Below are 17,965 nucleotides of genomic sequence, written 5' to 3' on the forward strand. Positions count from 1 at the left end.
AAAACTGAAACTTTTCAATCTAAAAAAAGCATAAAAATTCACTAATGTGCTACTTGGAGAAAATGAAAAATGCTAAAAATTGAGTTCCAGTTCAGTTCAGTCACTCAGTTATGACCAAATCTTTGCGACCCTGAATACTGCAGCACACCAGGCCTTGCTGTCCATCACCAACTCCCAGAGGTTACTAAAACTCATGTGCATCGAGTCGGTGATGCCATCCAACCATCTCATCCTCTGTCGTCTCCTTCTCCTCCTGTCTTCACTCTTTCTCAGCATCAGGGTCTTTTCAGTGAGTCAATTCTTTGCATCAGGTGGCCAAAGTATTGGAGTTTCAACTTCAGCATCAGTCCTTCCAATGAACACCCAGGACTGATCTCCTTTAGGATGGACTGGTTGGACCTCCTTGCAGTCCAAGGGACTCTCAAGAGTCTTCTCCAACACCACAGTTCAAAAGCATCAATTCTTCAGCTTCCTTTACAATCCAACTCTCACATCCATACATGACTACTGGAAAAACCATAGCTTTGACTAGACAGACCTTTGTTGGCAAAGTAATGTCTCTGCTTTTTAATATCTGGCTAGGCTGGTCACAGCTTTTCTTCCAAGGAGTAGGCATCTTTTAACTACATAGCTGCAGTCACCATCTGCGGTGATTTTGTAGCACCCCCCACAAAAGTCTCTCATCGTTTCCACTGTTTTCCCATCTATTTGCCATTAAGTGATGGGACTGGATGCCATGATCTCTGTTTCCTGAATATTGAGTTTTAAGAGAAATTTTTCACTCTTCTCTTTCACTTTCATCAAGAGACTCTTTAGTTCTTCTCCACTTTCTGCCCTAAGGATGGTGTCATCTGCATATCTGAAGCTATTGATATTTCTCCACCAATCTTGATTCCAGCTTGTGCTTCCTCCAGCTCAAATTCCAGTTGAGCTATTTCAAATCCTAAAAGATGTTGCTGTTAACAGGCTACAGCTCAATATGCCAGCAAATTTGGAAATCTCAGCAGTAGCCACAGGCCTGAAAAATGTCGGTTTTCATTTCAATCCCAAAGAAAGGCAATGCCAAGGAATGTTCAAACTACAGCAGAATTGCATTCATCTCACATGCTAGCAAGTTCAGTTCAGTTCAGTCGCTAAGTTGTGTCCGATTCTTTGCAACCCCATCGACTGCAGCTTGTCAGGCTTCCCTGTCCATCACCAACTCCTGGAGCTTACTCAAACTCATGTCCACTGAGTCGGTGATGCCATCCAACCATCTCATCCTCTGTTGTCTCCTTCTGCTCCTGCCTTCAATCGTTCCCAGCATTAGGGTCTTTTTCAATGAGTCAGTTCTTCGCATCTAGTGGCCCAAGTATTGGAGTTTCATCTTCAAAATCAGTCCTTCTTCCAATGAATATTCGGAACTGATCTCCTTTAGGATGGACTGGATGGATCTCCTTGCAGTCCAAGGGATTCTCAAGAGACTTTCTCCAATGCCGCAGTTCAAAAGCATTAATTCTTTGGCACTCAGCTTCCTTTATAGTCCAACTCTCACATCCATACATGGCTACAGGAAAAACCACCGCTTTGACTAGACGGACCTTTGTCAACAAAGTAATATCTCTGCTTTTTAATATGCTGTCTAGGTTGGTCAAAATAATGTTTAAAATTCTCCAAGCCAGGCTTCAACAGTACGTAAACCATGAACTTCCAGATGTTTAAGCTGGTTTTAGAAAAGGCAGAGGGACCAGAGATCAAATTGCCAACATCCATTGGATCATCGATAAAGCAAGAGAGTTCCAGAAAAACATCTACTTCTGCTTTATTGACTATGTCAAAGCCTTTGACTGTGTGGATCACAACAAACTGTGGAAAATTCTTCAAGAGATGGGAATACCAGGCCACCTCACCTGCCTCCTGAGAAATATGTATGCAGGTCGTGAAGCAACAGTTAGAAATGGACACAGAACAACAGACTGGTTCCAAATCAGGAAAGGAGTATGTCAAGGCTGTATATTGCCACCCTGCTTATTTAACTTATATGCAGAGTACATCATGTGAAATGCTGGACTGGATGAAGCACAAGCTGGAATCAAGATTGCCAGGAGAAAAAACATGAGTTTACAATCACATAAATTAGGAAATATTATTCTTACAAAAAATAATTACTCATTTACACATAGATTTTTGTTTTGTTTTTTGTTATATTTCTTTTAAAGCTGAAGACTCTCTGTGAACTCAAAAATGTTTTAAAAATACTTCAAAAATTATTTTCAAGTATAATCATTTAGGCAAAGTAACATATTTTAATTTGGGTAAAATTATTTTTACAATATGTAATTTTAGGTATATTAAAGAGAGACATACCCTTTCCTCTTTATGTTAAAGAAAGGAATAGTGAGATTATCTGAAAATGTTTTCAATTTTTCCTCTTTCTAGAATTCTAAACTCTAAAAGACAAAATTAAATGCTTTTAAAAAACTTAATTTTTTTCATGAATTTGACGTAGTTTAATGGTTTTAAGTGCTTGCCTGGTGGCTCAATGGTAAAGAATCTGCCTGTAATGCAGGAAATCCAGGTTTGATCCCTGGGTTGGGAAGATCTTCTGGAGAAAGGAATGGCTACCCACTCCAGGATTCTTGCCTGGAGAATTCCATGGACAGAAGATCCTGGACGGCTAGCATGAGGTTGCAAAGAGTAGGACATGACTGAGCAACTAACACTTTGACCAACACTTTTCACTGGTCTTAAACACTTGGAAATTTTTGTGGAGTTTACTCTTCTTTTTTTAAATACTTATTTCTTTGGCTGTATCAGGTCTCACATGGGGCACACGGCATCTTCAATCTTGTATGTGGCATGTGGGATTTTTAGTTGCATTATGAGAACTCCTAGTTGAGGCTTTGGGATCTAGTTCTCTGACCAGGAATCACATCCAGGCCTCCTGTGTTGGGAGTACAGACTCTTAGCCCCTGACCCTCCGGGGAAGTCCCAAGATTTTATTCTTCTTAAAGCAAAGATACCAATCATATTGACAAAGATGAGGGAAAAGTTGCAAGATGCCATCTGGACTATAACTATATAATAATTATATACATGACAATACAAATTACTCATTTTGTGTTAACAGTAGTTGAACTATTAAAGACAGTAGTATGTAGAGTTTTGTGGAATGATGTTAGTTTTAATAACCATGGGATTGTAACCTGCTGTAAATTACATTATGCTGTTACTGCTGCTGCTGCTGCTGCTAAGTCACTTCAGTCGTGTCTGACTCTGTGAGACCCCATAGACGGCAGCCCACCAGGCTCCCCCGTCCCTGGGATTCTCCAGGCAAGAACACTGGAGTGGGTTGCCATTTCCTTCTCCAATGCAGGAAAGTGAAAAGTGAAAGTGAAGTCACTCAGTCGTGTCCAACTTTTAGCGACCCCATGGACTGCAGCCTACCAGGCTCCCCCATCCATGGGAATCTTCCAGGCAAAAGTACTGGAGTGGGGTGCCATTGCCTTATCCAGTTATGCTGTTAGGTCAATTTAAATAAAATATGGGGCACAGAAAAGTGAGTGATGAGAAATACCAATATGAAATTAAAATAGATGTGAAAGTGATCAGGTCTAACTGAGAGACTGAAATCCAAGAAGTCTGATGAATGGTTAAAAGCACTGCACAGTTCACTGCCTCAGGTACCACTGAAAATATTAAAATACCAGTGGATGAAATACTCTGTACAAGGAACGGAATTAAAGGACAGCAGCTAAGCAGAGTCCTAGCTGGCTTCCTGGATGTGCTAGAGTGAAGGGATGAAGTTAATGCATTTTCTGTAAGACCATCTACTAACTAAATATCTTTGGATGAGTTAACCAATCTAAATTTTAATTTGTTTCCTCATTGTAAAATGACTAGAAAACAGTACTTTCCCTCTAAAATTTTTTTTGGATGAATTAAATTAGACAATCCATGATTACCTGGAACAGTATGTTCAGTGTTTGCTAGTTATTATTATCTTGATGGTAAAATTTTCTCCCTTACTGCATGGCAGGATCATTGAAAACAAGGCCTTTCTTTTTTGTACTTAGGACACAATATAATATATGTTTCTTGAACTACTAAATTGAACACGGAGCTTAATTTTCTCCTGTGTAAAAGGGTGTAAACCGTGGTGTTGGAGAAGATTCTTGAGAGTCCCTTGGATGGCAAAGAAATCAATCCTGAATTGAAAGGACTGATGCTGAAACTGAAGCTCTAATACTATGGTCACCTGATGTGAAGAATTGACTCATTAGAAAAGACTCTGAAGCTGGGAAAGATTGAAGACAGGAGGAGTAGGGGACAACAGAGGACAAGGGAGATGATTTGATGGCATCATCTATTCAATGAACATAAGTTAGAGCAAACTCTGGGAGATGGTGAAGGACAGGGGCGCCTGGAGTGCTGCAGGGGGGCACATGGGGTCACAAAGGGTTGGACACAACTGAGTGAATATACAACAACAAATGAGTGTTGGTCTAGGAATTACTGAAGTTTCTCTATTTCTTTATAGAACAGTTTACTACCATTTCCACAACTATATATTAAAATAATGCAAATCTTTATGAAATAAAATAATATTTTTAACAATAGTCTTTTAAAAATATGATTTACATTCTCATTTGGCATTTTATCAGATAGTCTCCTTTCTGTTCTTTGTGGTTAAAAGAGCCGTTTAAAATTTAGTATTGTTGGACTTCCCTTGTGATCCAGTGGTTAATACTACACACTTTCACTGCAAGGGGCATGGGTTTGATCCCTGGTCAAGGAAGTTCCACTGGCTTCCCAGTGTGGCCCAGAAAAAAAAAAAGAAATAGCTTATCATGAAAAATAGGAAACATGAACCCATTTAAAAAAATTAGCATTGTTCCTTGATTACATCTTTTGTACTTATTTTATCCAGTTACTTATTTTAATTTACATTAAATTGGCTGATAGTAACTTAGTACTCTTCCCCATCTAAAGTTTCATATTTTGCACAGAGGTAAACCATTTTTCCTTTGTATTTTTATTTGGACCTTGAAAATGTGTAGGTGCCATTAACAATTTCCTCTTTTATGTACAGATTGGCAATCAACGAATTTGTTGTTTTGAAACGTTACATGAGAGAAGCATGACTTTCTGACGTTGTACTCAAGCCCCCTTCAAACACTCTACATTTAAGCGCAATGAACAAGAAGAGCTAAGAGACTGCAGTTGCATCTTTGTACATTTTCACCTTCCTTTGGTCTTTATAAACTTGTTTAGAAAAGTTGTTCAGGCTCTGGTACACACAGCCAGATCACAATATTTATAGAAAAGTTTCTAAAAAGCACAAGTTAAATGTTTTAAGATAGTGGGAATCCATTTATTTTTTATTTACCAAACCTTTAATGATGACTTATTACATACATGTTATATACCCCCACTAGGGATGAGTAAGACAAAGAGCGGTATTAAAACTTGTACAATTTTCATGGAAATTATTTTCTACTGTACATTTTTTGTAAAATCCATAACCACTCCATCTTCAGAAGCTTTAAAAAAATGGTAAATGTTTGCCAGGTTAATAGATACTTACCGATGGTTTGGTGAGAAAGGATGAGATTTTAAAACTGACTCTGCAGTTTTCCAATAGAATTTCAGTGCTTGCACTATATTTTGATAGTTTGTTTACAGGTTTGTTTTAATTACCAGACTGCACAGTTGCAAAGGGCAATGATCATGCCTCACTTGGTGCCTGGCACATAATAGGAGTTCAGTCCAATTTGCATAATAAATGAATGAGTGGAATTGAAACGCATTTCACACTTGCCCCAACAAGGACAAATTTGGCAACATCTCCCCTCTGTGACTCTAGATTATGTCTGTGATCAACGCACGCTGATTGGATTTACATGTCTCCAAAAGAACAGCAAATACAGTAAACAGTAATCGAGGGTTCATTAATTTGTAGTTCAAGATAATTCTGTCTTCGCTTACCTGAAATTTACCTCTTCAGGATTAATGAACATATTAAACAAATGACAATGGACTTTGCAGCATTGATTCTCGTTTACGGGCAGATGGCTAGAACAACGATGCTTAACATTTTAAAGAAATGTACAATAATGGATTGGACGCACATGTATTATCTTAATAAGAAAGGTTCATCCATTTAGTTAAAATCAGCCATACAGATCTCCACGTAGACATGCTCGCTATTTTATACAATAAATACACGCTACCCAAAAGCGATCAAGCACTGCGTGTAACCAAAGAAACCTGCAGAGAATCTGTCCTCAGGGTTCTTGGAATCGAACTGGGATTCTTTTTTTTTTTCATTTATTTTTATTAGTTGGAGGCTAATTACTTTACAATATATAGTGGGTTTTGTCATACATTTTGTCATACATTGTATTGTCAATTTTTTGGGGGGCGGGCGGTGGGAGCCTTACATCTTACCAAAAAAAATGCTTCGAACTGGGATTCTAAACGATGGAAGCATTTTTTTTTTTGTAAGATGTAAGGCTCCCACCGCCCCCCCGCCAAAAAAAATTGACAATACATATGATGTGAAAGGTGAACAGACAGCAACATCATTCTGTAATGACCACAATTTCTTGGAAGAAACACAAGTTTAATTTCATTTTTGGGAAGAGAAGTGTCGTTTTCGGATTCATCCTGTCCAAGCTGCTCCCCCTCCCCCGCTGGAATCACCAGATCTCCTTCCAGAAGTCTCCCCGAGGGCTTGTTCTCCGCTAGGACTCGATTTCCCCTTCCGGCGGGAAGCCGAGGGGATGCGGTCCTCGGGGAGGCGCGAGGCCTCGCCTTAGCTTTTGCCCGCGCGGCGCGGGCCCTCGCAGGGGCCGCCGGGAAGACCCGCTCCCACCCAGGCGGCGCTCCCGACTCCCTGCGGCTCCGGCGCGGCCCCGGCGCGGCCGGCCGAGCGCGCCGCGGGGGCTTGTGGGGCGCGCGGCCCGGCCCTCCCCGCGCGCCCCCGAGCGCGGACGGAAGCCGGCGCCGGGCGGCCTTCTCTGGGCGGTCGGGCTAGGGCCGCCGGCGACGTCGCAGAGCTTCAGTCCCCGCGGCCCCTTCCCCGCCTGCACCGGCTCCCCGCGGGAGGAGCCCTCCTTGCTCTGCAGGGTCCCCGAAGGTAGGTGCGGAGGCGCCCTGCACCGGCTCCCCCGTCTCCGCCTCCCCGCGTGCCTGGCGCGTGGCTTCGTTCGGAGACGCGTATCTGTGCCATGGGCTGCCAGCGCACGTGTTCCGTGTCTCTCTACCCGATGCAGTGGATCGCAGCGGCGCTGGAGCTTCTGGAGTTAGACTCCGGCCTGCGCCTCCAAATGTGTGGGCGTCCCGGGTGTGTTCTAACCTCCCCCCCCCCCCGCCAAAAATGGTTCCCTCCTGGGGGCAGAAGAGGCCTGTGCTTGGAGGCCATTGCTGCGGTTGGTAAATCAGTGCCTTATGCACATTTTTAAATTTATTTTTTAAAAAATATATATTTGGCTGCCTGGTTCTTAGTTGCAGCAAATGGGATCTTCCTTGAGGTCTCGGGATCTTTAGTTGGGACGTGTAGGAACTAGTTCCCTGACCAGGGATGTATGTCCAGCCCCCTGCGTTGGCGTGTGGAGTCTTAGCCACTGGACCACCAGGGAAGTCCCCAACACGTCTTTTATTGAGCCCCCATTATTTTGAAGGAACCACAGCCCATCCTAAAGGAGATCAGTCCTGAGTGTTCATTGGAAGGACTGATGTTGAAACTGAAACTCCAATACTTTGGCTGCCTGATGCAAAGAGCTGACCCATTTGAAAAGACCTAGATGCTGGGAAAGATTGAGGACAGGAGGAGATGGGGACAACAGAGGATGAGATGATTGGATGGCATCACCGACTTTATGGACATGGATTTGGGTGGACTCCAGGAGTTAGTGATGGACAGGGAGGCCTGGCGTGCTGCGGTTCATGGGGTCGCAAAGAGTCATACACGACTGAGTGACTGAACTGAACTGAACTGATGTAAGGTACTGTAGATGTCAAAGATGGCACACACATGGTCTCCTCCTTGAAAGACCTCCCAGGCCTGGGGCAGAGATAGATGTAGAGTTAGGTAGGAAACATTCAGGGGCAGGGTGGGATTTCATTAGGAGATTCAGAAAAAATGCTGTGGGGCAGAGGGCTTGCTGGAGGAGGTGGTACCCTGACAGTGGCGTAGGTAACAGATACTTAGGAAATAGGGGTAGAAGTGGGAAATACATTGCAAATGAAAAGGATGAGAAGAGTAAAGGCAGGAAGCTGAGCATATGTGGGGAAGACCGTGTTTTAATGTAACCTGAATGTCTAATAAAAGTGGCAGCTAATAAGTGGGACCAGTGGCTTGTACTGAATTATGAAAGGCTTTGTATAACTTCATAGGCTGGAAGTTCAGAAACACATTTTGGACTTGAGGTCATCAGGAGCCATAGATTATAAAGATGTGTACTGTTATTTAATATTCATAAAATGCTCATAATGTAGAAAAACTCATACCGTGGGCCGTGTTCCTGAGCAGGGTATATTTCTTTCAAGAGCGGTATTTGTCTCTAATTACGTACACATTGATCACATTCTTGGGATTGTTTGCAACTGCCTTTTTTCTGCTTAAAATCGAGAGATTTACAGTGTTTCATGTGGCTACAGTGAGACTCAGTCACTTGGCAGAAAATTGTGTTAGCAACTATTCTACTTATTTATATTTGGGAAGACTTACTGCTTTAGAAGTAAGTCTTTAGATCAAGTGCAATAAAGAGCCTGTATAATTTGGAACATGCATAATCTGGATGACTTTCAGAGCAGGGATATGGACCACAAATGACAAAATTAAGAGAGAAACCAGGAATGATGGTCAGGAGCACAAATTGATGACTCTGAGTAAGACTTTTGCTCTTTTTACATGAGTAATGGTGGGAATACCAGTATTTGGAACCAGCCTTCCAAAACCAGTAGTTTGGAGGCCTTGTCAAGATTTAGAAAACATTACCTTGAATATGTTTTAACACATATAAAGGTGTCAGGAGTCCACTGGATATTGTGGTGAAGATCAGACAGAATAGCTGTTTCATGGGGCCTGTATTTGTCATATGTAAGTTAAATCTACAGTACAAAGGCACTTGAAGGTGAGGGCCAGAGTCACAATGTAATAGAACCAGTGAAATTACTTTGGAGCATTATTGAGGTGAACTTATGACTTCACTGTGCAGAGTGGATTGGAGGGAGCTGAGAGGTCTGGCAGAAGACTGATGTAGCCATAAAGACAAGAGTTGTTAATGGTTTGAGGAAGAAGAAGATCAGTTTTTAGATATATTGGATTATAGAATTGACAGGGTATGGTATAGAAGAAGAATCAGGGGAATAGTGGCACTGAAGTCAGAGAGCAAAGCATTTTAAGAATAGAAGCGTGGTTATTAGGGTGAGGTCTGCAGAGAAGGGGCAAGAGAATTTGCAGGTAGGCCTCAGGTTTGTCTTTTTCAGCCTTTGTAAGAACAGCTAGGTGAGGTGGAGGTGATGGGATACTGTTTTTGTTTTTTGTTTTTTTTTCCTTTTCTGCAGCTGGGAGCAATTTGGTCATGATTATATATCAAGAGAAGTTAAGACAGGGGAGTGAAAGAGCAGAGAGGAGGTAGTTGGTGGTGAAGATACCAGGAGCTGGTGTGCAGTTTGTGCATTTTCCTAGAGCCTAGCTCAGGACAGGAAGACATGGGCCGTTAGTTTTGAGAAGTATCATAGAATGACCAGGGTATTCTTACATGCTGTCAGAGCGCCTAGCATCCAGCTTGCTTACCTATCCATTCATTCATCAGGTCAACCAGCTATTTTTTTTTTTTTCTCAGTGCTTATTGTGTGTTCACTGTAGCAATTTCTGCCCTGCAGAGGCAGGTCATGAGCTCAGTGGAACTCACCAAGGGTCATTGCCATCAAAGAACCAAGGAAATAAGGAATGACCCAGCTGCAACTGTGATATAGCAGTATCGAATGTTAAGAGCTATGTATTGGAGGGAAATGACTTGATCTAAGGATATCAAGGAAGGTGTTTTCAACAATAGAATGTCTAAGCTGGTACCTAACAGAAACCTCTCTTGTTACCCAATCAGCCAGACCTTCTCCATGCTGCCTCCCGTTATCATCTCATTCTTGGTTCTGAGTTCACTGGTGGACTCACTCTCCTTTCTCTTGACCCATGAAATGTACATTATGGCTAGCGGATGGGAAAACTTTCAGGAACCAAGGCTTGGCAAAGATCTTTCTCCAGCCAGCTATTGCTTCATTATAGTGACTAAATATGAACTAAATGGTCGTTTAATTTTATTCATGCTACATTGATTCCCATTTAGGGGATGAAAAGGGTTTAGGGAGTGGCAAATCAATGGTCAGCCACAGCCACCGCTGAGCCGCTTAACATCCTTCCGAGGAACCACAACCGGCACAGATCCTGTCACTTCTTATTAGGAATTTTTGGTAACAGCCAATGAAAGCTAGTTTATTTATTTATATTTTTTTACATTTAAAATTTTAATGCTCTCTGGGTCAAGTGATTGGGGAATAAGCATCCACTCATGTTTCTCTCTGCAGGGAAGTGAAGGTACTATTGCTGCTATGATTTTGCATTTATATAGCACTTGAGTGGTGGCTAAGTGCTTTTACAATCAATTTTATTGTTCAATTTAAAAGATAGCCTAAAATCACCCCTGTCAAAACTTGTTTGGTGTGATTCAGCGAAAAGGATCATTGGAAAAATGGGCCTTCCATGATATGGAAGAACTCTGATCAATCAAAAGACTAGATACAGTATAAGAGAATGTGAACATCCTCCAAATAGAGTTAGCTGTTAATTGAAGATATTAGCCATGTGACAGTTTTTTTATCTGCCTTTATAATGAAAGAAGGGAAAAATACAGAACCAAAACTTAGAACAGTAGAAATGCAACTTGGCAGAAAGCCAGCCTCCCTCATGACTTGGTTTGTAGCTAGGGCACCCAGAGATGTTTGATGAGTGACAATATGTTTCCTTTAATATATTTATTCTTAAAGCATTAGGTTTTATTTAGAGCAAGTATTGGCAAACTTTTCTGTACAGAACCAGTTAGTAATATATCAGGCTTTGCAATCCTCCTGTAGCAACTCTGAGGTTGTAGCACTGAAACAATGATAGACCACACATAAGCTAATGGACATGGGTGTTTCAATAAAACATGGCTGATGGAAGCAAGGCCACCCGTATTTGGTCTGTGGGTCATAGTTTGCGTCTCTGATCCATAGCACTCCTGAGATTCCTTAACTGAACAGAGGGTGTTGTAGATTGGAGTGATTGACAGTCAGCTGACAGCTCAGTGAAGGCAGTGATGGACTTTTCTTGTTGGCAGTTGAGTCCCCAGGCCCAGCACAGCACCTGTCCAGTAGGAGATCATTAAACCTATCTGGTGAATGAAGGAATGAGTAGCCAGGATATCAGATGGAAAATCGCCTAACTAACACAGGCTCGATGGTTCTATATTCAGGTTTTCAGATCCTGTGCTGTGCTTTTCTGATTGACTCTGTGAACCTACAGACTGTAGCCCTCCAGGCTCCTCTGCCCGTGGGGATTCTCCAGGCAAGAATACTAGAGTGAGTTGGCCATGCTTTCCTCCAGGGGATCTTCCTGACCCAGGGATCGAATCCTCTTCTCTTACCCCTCTTGCATTGGCAGGCGAGTTCTTTACCACTAGCGCCACCTGGGAAGCTCTTGTCTTCTGTGGCACTTTTGTTTTGGGTAGAGCAATTCTTGCGGCTGAGTGCTTAGTTCAGAAAACAAATCCAGGCGAATGCCTGGAGAATCAGAAAGAGCCAGCATTATATGTACAAGGATGGTAAAAAAACATAGGTCTGTGACTCTCATTTTCACCGTGTCCATTGAAAAGCATGTTGCTCTCTTTGGAAAGGACCTAGAGAGAAGGCAGTCCAGAGCCTCTTACCTCGTCCAGGACTTTCCCGTTTGCCCTGTTTTCCATGGCTTTGCTGGCATTTGTGCCAGAAGTCTTCTGTTTGGCCTCTCAGATCTCTCTGCCCCTCCACCCTGCAGGTCCACATCAGCCCCTGCTCCGCCTACAGTCATGAGGATCATCCTGGAGGATGGAAGGTCACAGCTCCTCCCGGGTGGTCCCGTCCTCCGCAGGTCTCTCTCCCAGACCTGGTAACTGCCCCTCCTCTCCTCCCTTTCGATCCAGGGGAAGCGGAGGGTGCCCTTGGCCCTCTGCTGTTGTTTCTGGTCCCCGCACACTGTGTTTCCCCCTTTGGTTGCCCACACCTTTGGAAGTAGCTCTTTATGAAGCTCTCCTTCACATTACCCAGATTGAGGCACCATTAGCTTCCTGCCTGGACCCTCATGGGTACTGTGCCCTCAACACTTTTTCCCAGGCATCTGTTGTACATCACTGTCACTGAATGACTCTTTAGTCCCCCGATGTCAGTGGCTGTGATTTCTGTTTCTTATAATCACAAGATCTCAGCTTGAAGGTGGTCCTGACCCATTTAATTTTCAGAGTTTGGGTGCATTCTGCCCCATCCCTGTCATCTCTCTCTCTGTGTGCTTGAATACCTCCCGCAATAGGGAACTCACTTCTCTAGAGCTCTCAGTCTTTAACACATCTGACAGCTAGAACATGTATGCACAACTTCCCCTCCCATCTGTGTCCTCTTCCTTGGGGTTTCATGGAACAAGCGCAGTTTACACTTCCCTCCTCTGTCCCTCAGACAGCAGGATTCTGAGTTCCTTTACCAGCTTTATCTGTTTAAAGGTGGAGTGCCTAGAACAGAAACTCTTTTCTCTGGTATTACCTGCTGAGTGTATGAACATGATAATTTTACCTAGAAGGCTTACTACCTCCAGAGATTATGAGAAGGTCTGTACTTCCTCATTCCTTGCTTGAAAATACAGAGAATAGATCCAATCCCCACCCGCCTGCCCCGCTGCCCGCCGCCACACATTCATGCTCCCCATTTCTGCTGATTAAAGTGTCACATGTCATATGAACAGGGCTTCCCTGGTGTCTCAGCTGGTAAAGAATCCACCTGCAATGCGGGAGACCTGGGTTTCATCCCGGGGTTGGGAAGATCCCCTGGAGAACGGAACAGCTACCCACTCCAGTATTCTGGCCTGGAGAATTCCATGGACTGTATAGTCCCTGGGGTCACAAAGAGTCGGACACAACTTTCACTTGTCGTATGAACAGCTGTCTTTCATGAAGGCTTAATATTGTCCCTATTAGTGGATATATCTATACTTACAGATTATCCATCAAGGGAGTAATTTATAAATTATAGATCTTTAGAGGGCTGTGTCTACTATCAAGTTTTCTTTTGCTTTTCCTCAAATATAAAATTTACTTTAATTATCCTCTAGTTATTTTGGTGGCACTATGTAAAATATTTTGCCTAACTTTTTATTTAGGTTTCAAATCTGAACATCAGGTATCAGAATCAAAGATTTTTTAGTATTTATTTATTTCTTTCTATTTTCTGGGCGTTGACTCTGTGTATGTCCTTTCCTATACCTCTTGTATTTTGGAAATATAACAAAATATATTGAAATGCAATATCTTGGGGTTGATAATCAAATTGACTTTAAGGAAATGTTCTGAAGTGGGTTCTTAAGTGTATCATTTATTTAAGTCAATTTTTATAATGAAAATCCAATTTATTTTTTAACAGGCCTCCAAAATATCTGTCAGCTTCTTTAATTCTTCCTTCTGATTTATTCAGTGAGCTCATTCCCCATTTCGTTTTTGATTAGATTGCTTTCACCCTGGCAGAACTCTGGAAAATAAATCTTTTTGTATTTAATGTGTGCTTTGGTTTAATCTGGATGAATAGTAGAATGAAAACAACTCATTAGAAAGTAATTTTGATTGTTGGAAGGAGAGATGTGACTTTTTTAATCTCTAATAATTGCTAGGAAATGTATTTCAGAGACTGCTTGCTCACAGTCGCTTTACCCACGCCTTCCTTCTACTTTCATGAATAGCTTTTTTCTCACAGGATTAAAAAACAAAATAAAACATACTTGTGATTCTTTACAAATCCCCCCAAATGGGTTTAGAGTGGCAGATTATGACACATTTCTTTTTATCTCTGGGACAATGGTAAGAGAAAACTACTTTCTTTCTCTTCTGAACTGCTTTTATACTTTATCCAAAGTTGCTATTCACACACTCAGTTCATTTCAGTTCAGTTGCTCAGTCGTGTCCGACTCTTTGTGACCCCATAAACCACAGCACATCAGGCCTCCCTGTCCATCACCAACTCCCAGAATTTACCCAAATTCAATGTTCAATGAGTCAGTGATGCCATCCAACCATCTTATCCTCTGTCGTCCCCTTCTCCTCTCACCTTCAGTTTTTCCCAGCATCAGGGTCTTTTCCAGTGAATCAACTCTTCGCATGAGGTGGCCAAAGTATTGGCGTTTCAGCTTCAGCATCAGTCCTTCCAGTGAATATTCAGGACTGATCTCCTTTAGGATGGACTGGTTGGATCTCCTTGCAGTCCAAGGGACTCTCAAGAGTCTTCTCCAACACCACAGTTCAAAAGCATCAATTCTTTGGTGCTCAACTTTCTTCACAGTCCAACTCTCACATCCATACATGACTACTGGAAAAACCATAGCCTTGACTAGATGGACCTTTGTTGGCAAAGTAATGTCTCTGCTTTTAATATGCTATCTAAGTTGGTCATAACTTTCCTTCCAAGGAGCAAGCGTCTTTTAATTTCATGACTGCAGTCACCATCTGCAGTGATTTTGGAGCCCCCAAAAATAAAGTCTGCCACTGTTTCCACATCTATTTGCCATGAAGTAATGGGACCAGATGCCATGATCTTAGTTTTCTGAATGTTGAGCTTTAATCCAACTTTTTCACTCTCCTCTTCCACTTGCATCAAGAGGCTCTTTAGTTCTTCTTGAAATGGCAACCCACTCCAGTATTCTTGCCTGGAAAATCCCATGGATGGAGGAGCATGGTAGGCTACAGTGCACGGGGTTGCAAAGAGTTGGACAGGACTGAGCGACTTCGCTTCACTTCACTTACTTCACTTTCTGCCATAAGGGTGGTGTCATCTGCATATCTGAAGTTATTGATAATTCTCCTGACCATCTTGATTCCAGCTTGTGCTTTATTCAGCCCGGCATTTGTCATAATGTACTCTGCATATAAGTTAAATAAGCACGGTGACAATAAACAGCCTTGATGTACTCCTTTTCCTATTTGGAACCAGTCTGTTGTTCCATGTCCATTTCTATTGCTTCCTGACTAGTTGATACTTCATTTATTTTCTTATTGATTGGCCTCCCCCAGAAAGAAAGCTTCTGAGGGAAAGGGCATCCTTATTTCCAGTGCCTGGCACAACTGATAAATGGTGTTGTGTGTTTGTGGGCAGAATATAAGTTTCTCATGATAATCTGCCTTTTTATGACAGTGCACAAAATCTTACATAGTTCCCAAGAAGTTGCTGCTTTCTAAAAAGCTATTTCTTTTATAAGTATGGTTCTTAAAAGTGTCCACTCTTATAAGATTGTCTTGTTTTCTAACTAAAAAATCATCCACCATCCGTTATCAAATTATCAAATAAACAGATTATCCATCTCTTTATCTGATAGTTAGTAAGCACTATTTCATCTATATAATGAATAGAGTTTTTAAAAGTACATATATTATCAATGAATTCTTTTCATCAAGGTCAGTTTCCGAAGACCAAAATTGTGGTTTAGAATGAACTGCATGCATACATGGAGAAGGCAATGGCACCCCACTCCAGGACTCTTGCCTGGAAAATCCCATGGACGGAGGAGCCTGGTGGGCTGCAGTCCATGGGGTCACTAAGAGTCGGACATGACTGAGCGACTTCACTTTCACTTTTCACTTTCACACATTGGAGAAGGAAATGGCAACCCACTGCAGTGTTCTTGCCTGGAGAATCCCAGGGACGGGGGAGCCTGGTGGGCTGCCGTCTATGGGATCACACAGAGTCGGACACGACTGAAGTGACTTAGCAGCAGCAGCAGCAGCATGCATACAGGCAAATAACTGCAGCATCATTGCAAATAGCAAATGAAGCAGTGTTTCAGCTCAAAGACCCCAAAGGTACATTTCTTACTAGGTTGCTGATGTAAAATCTTTCGTGATAAATAATAGACAAATTCCCAGTTTCCCAGCATACTCCAAAAATATGACTACCGCATAAGATCATGGAGAAGGGCACTGATTCAAACTACTTGGCAGGAAGCTGGCTTCTTTCATTATTAATGTGTTTACCTCCTTTTCATCACTCATTGATAAAAAGTGAAACTTCAGTAAAGAATTAAGGAAACAGCTTCCGAGAATAGTTGCAGTGGGCTGAATAAATATTTTATCAGTGTTATTTTGCATGTTTTTTACTTTCCAGTAATTTTAGTATGATTTTCTGATTGGGGTCTGTCACATCGCTGGCCTAATATGGGAATCATATGCAAGTATTCCCTTACTTTCCTCTTTCCAATCTGGCAGGAAGCCCCACCGTGTCACAGACATCTTTCAGGGCATCTTGTATTCTGTGTGTACACATTAGCATCCTGGCCTGGCTCTCCTTCCAGCCCCTCTTCCCTGTATGGTGTCAGCAATCCCTAACTCCTTCCTGCCTAGCAAAATTCTCTTCCTAAAACATTACTAGGAGTGTTGCACTCATCCACTCCGAAGACCATGCCTGTTTCCAGCCGTCCATGGGCAGTGAGTTCAGACTCCTCTAACTGACCTTCAAGATCCCAACTTCCCTGTTCTATATTATTTCCCTTTCTTCCCCAAACTACCATATTCTTCAGTGAGAAATCCATGCCCTCTCCCACAAATAGGCATGCTGTTATCTGCTGGCTGCCTGTACTGTCCACCCCATCAAGTTTTGTCCCTCCTTTGCCTGAGTCCTTCTCATCCTTCAGATCTTCCAGACTGGCTCCAGAGTTCAGTTCCTCCTCATGTTCACATCAGCCCACAAGTGTCTCTTTCCCTGAGTTCTTGCTAGCTTTATGCTGTTCAGAGAGAGACAGAGGCTTTGGAGACCAGGGGCTGGCATTGACTCATGGACCCATACAAGCCTCAAGCGGACCAAGCATCGCATTGTTTCCTCTCTGCCTGACAGAGTACACAGGGGCCATGTGCCTTGACTCACTTCGTCTCCTTAATTTACAAGTTGAGTACTCTTTTGAGTCCCATTTTACAGATTGGCAAACTGAGGCACAGAGAGGTTGAGTAATCTGAATAAAGTCACACAGCTAATAGAGGGCAGAGCTGGGACGCCTGCCTCCTAAACCCGCTCTCCTATTCCCTGTGCTATCCTTGCCTCTTGAACACATATTTGAAATTATTTCTGATGGGAGTTTTTCAGAGGTGATTAGTATGCAGTGCTGCTCGTGCCTGTCTCACTAGGCCATCTTTGGGGGTAAAAAAAATCCCTTATCTAGCAGTGCTTGTGGAGACAGCGGGCCTGCCATTGTGTGTGTGTGGGTGTGTGTGTGCACGCATGCACATGTGCTCTGCTGTGGTCATAACCTGAGATGAATGTCAGAGGAGACACAAGGTGACTACACAGGGCAATTCAGGGAGGCCCATTCCTAGCCCGGTTACATTCAGTTCCCATTCCCAAGCTTCGGAATTGTATTGCAGAAAGATTGTGCAGAGAGATGACAGTTAAAAAGTCCAGTTCCATCACTTGGTAATCGGATATCCTTGAGAAAGCTGCCTTCTGAACTTCAGTTTCCTTAACTCCAAAAAATGATATTAAATTCTACAACACATAATCATTTTTTAAAATTTTATTAAAGTGTGGTTGACTTACATTGTGTTAATTTCTGCTATATAGTAATATAATTCAGTTATATATACATTCTTTTTCGTGTTCTTTTCCATTTTGGTTTATCACAGGATATTGATAAGGATTGATAAGGATCTTGACAGGAACTGTAGTTCCG

General features: G+C 42.4%; 1 protein-coding gene across 2 annotated transcripts in view; it reads left to right on the top strand.

Moving 5' to 3' along the window:
- The first annotated feature begins 6,756 nt into the window (after positions 1–6,756).
- MEI4 (meiotic double-stranded break formation protein 4) overlaps positions 6,757–17,965 on the top strand; it is a 228,619-nt gene continuing 217,410 nt past the window's right edge. Inside the window, exons 1-2 of one of the 2 annotated variants that reach the window (XM_043439670.1) lie at positions 6,757–7,120; positions 11,499–11,604. The gene's annotated coding sequence lies outside the window, so the exon portion shown is untranslated. The remainder of the gene's footprint in view (positions 7,121–11,498; positions 11,605–17,965) is intronic. The other variant, XM_043439668.1, reaches the window with a different exon arrangement.

This window comes from Cervus canadensis, chromosome 20, assembly GCF_019320065.1.
Source record: "Cervus canadensis isolate Bull #8, Minnesota chromosome 20, ASM1932006v1, whole genome shotgun sequence".
NCBI lineage: Eukaryota > Metazoa > Chordata > Mammalia > Artiodactyla > Cervidae > Cervus > Cervus canadensis.